Below are 2,500 nucleotides of genomic sequence, written 5' to 3'. Positions count from 1 at the left end.
ATGTCCGGTGGGACGATTCGCGCACCGGCACCGAACCAACGAACACCGAACCGAAGTTCTAAAATTAATTGTGCGTAGGATGGCCCAGAGCAGTAGTAGCGGCAGCAGCAGACGATACTACATCATGGTCTCCACTTCGTCCCCCGGTTCCAAGGTGCACGCCACATAGAAATCGAAATGCCACTACACTGTATCGTGAACTTAAGGCCCCCTCCCCCCGGGGGGCGCAACCATGTTCCGTTTGGTGCAGGACTCCCACCATGATTGTGCACGCGCTGCAACTCTATTCCGTTGCATTCGTTAGCGACGCTCATTGGAGAATGCTATATTGGGATCGATAGCTGATCGAGTTAGTTAGGCTCTAGAGGAAGGCAGGCAGGGATGAGGACAACGATCCAAGGTTACAGGCACTGCTGTCACCGGAACGCATCTCAGTGCGGTGTAAGATGAGATGAGACAACACAAAAACATCCGCGACAAACGTCGCCATGTGGAACGCGCCCCGCAGGCACAGCGGCACACGGCTATCTCGTCTTGCTCTCTGGGGCGCGATGCGCTCAATGTCGTTGGAATGGCATCGTCGTGGTGGTGGTCGTGCTTCGGTTCCGGTGCTTTTCCCCAAAACAAAACAACAAGCGGTGGCGCCTTCGAGCGACAAGCCACAGCTCTCTCTCCCGAAGGGACCAGGCGAAGGCAGCTGAGCTGCTGATAGGCAGGGATAGAACAGGAACTGGCCGATTGGTGGCTCTTCTCTAGAGTGATAAGCAGAATTTCATTCAAATGCAGCGATCCATCTGAATAGTTCGATCTGGTTGTGGTTTATGATCAATTTCTGGGGATTCATTTTTAAGCTTCTTTTAGAATGAAGTCGCCGGCTCCGTTGATTAGGCCTTTTTGGACAATCATGCTTTATCGGCATCGCCTACTGCCTAGAGATGACTAAAAACAGCAACAGGTCCTCATAAGATAACCTTCAACGCCTGCTGCCTCCATTGCAGTTGGGCACTCGGTTACAGAATGAAGAAAAAATTGAACTAGAAGCTTTCCCAACACCTAGAACGCAAGAGAGAATAAGAGGGGCTTAACATGCCAGCTATACTTTACAACAACATCGACAACACCGGCAAGTGGTGATGACCTATGAGGTGTCGAAGCCCCGCGGTCTGCGATAATGGCGCCAAGCTCTGGCTTGGCAGCAGCAAGACCCACGCAGATATGGTGTGGCCACACGCAGTCACCGAATCCATGTGGAGCCCTATCATCTTTTGCTTTGCTTTGCTTTGAAACAAATTTTTATGACTTCCTTCCTCCAAAATGCAGTTCGTGTAGCCGCTCGTTGGCCATTTACTGCATTTGTTCCGTACCGCGGTTCCGGCCGTTTACTAATGAAAATACATTAACGACACCCGGTGATCGTTAATTCAAATTGCGACAGCACAGTTACTGAACGTTTGACGCACGCAGAAGAGATGATCTCACGCAGCACCGGCACCGCAGCCCCACACGACATGTTACAGTCGTCATTCGGGCACTGGTTTGGGCAAAATTCTGCACATCCCTCCCGCAGGGGAGCAATCAAAACATCCAACTCCGATCCGTCGGTCTACCATGAAAGTCTGGGGATATATCTAATATTAGCAGGCAAATTTCTTCGATTGGATACCGCCACCCACCACAAAAAAAAAGAAAACACCTCCCCGGGGGTTAGTATATCCCGATTCAAATGGCGCGAGACGGCGCCACTCGGTGCTCCTCCGTCTATCCTGCAGTGACGTTGCTGCTGCGCGCCAGCGTAGAGCTTAAGCTGCAAACCGCAAACCGCGTTCCGCCATTATAGTGTGTGTTATCGGGGGGGTCGCGGCCAGTCCGGCCTTCTTCTGATCGATTGTCGCGTGGAGGAAGCGCTGGCTGGTTGCTACCGCACACAATGAGCGCTAAATATACCCCCGAACATTCGAATTCGAACAGTAGCTTTCGTTTGCGAATCATAGAAGAATGTGTCGTAGCTACGCCACTAGACGAACAAGAGCAACACGCGGCCAAAACGGCGACCAGAGTTTCGCCCCATTCGGCGAAACGTGCCGCAGCATGTGGTTATTGGTCCAAAGAGCGCGTTAAATAAAAAAAAAGTGGAAGGAAAAAGCAATTGCATCATGCAATATTTATGCAGCACCGGGCCCGTTAGCAGCAGCAGGATTTTATTCGCAAAAGAATATTCAATAAGAGTCGTGCCGGTTTCATTTAAAAATAACATTTAATTACATTTTGCGATGCTTTTCAAGGCCGAGCACGTGTTTTCGTGGATCATTCAACGTCCAAGCTGCGTTCAATCGCAGATTTGAGTGAAAGAAGCACGCTGCCCTGTCTGCTGGCCGTAATACGTTTTGATAACCGAATGGCGATTATTTGCTCGCCGTATTGCATAACGGGCCAGCGCAGATAGCCGCCACAATTACTGATACCAGCTGATAGAGGTCGTGGTCATGTCGACCGATTTGTT

At 50.6% G+C, this 2,500-nt stretch overlaps 1 protein-coding gene across 9 annotated transcripts in view; it reads left to right on the top strand.

The window, feature by feature from the left end:
- The window catches only part of LOC126577793 (glycogenin-1), a 14,816-nt gene that overhangs the window by 1,272 nt on the left and 11,044 nt on the right, over window positions 1-2,500 (top strand). The window lies entirely within an intron of this gene.

This window comes from Anopheles aquasalis, chromosome 3, assembly GCF_943734665.1.
Source record: "Anopheles aquasalis chromosome 3, idAnoAquaMG_Q_19, whole genome shotgun sequence".
Taxonomy (NCBI): domain Eukaryota; kingdom Metazoa; phylum Arthropoda; class Insecta; order Diptera; family Culicidae; genus Anopheles; species Anopheles aquasalis.
Note: the sequence above shows the minus strand (reverse complement) of the source record. Positions and strands in the feature narration are given on the sequence as shown.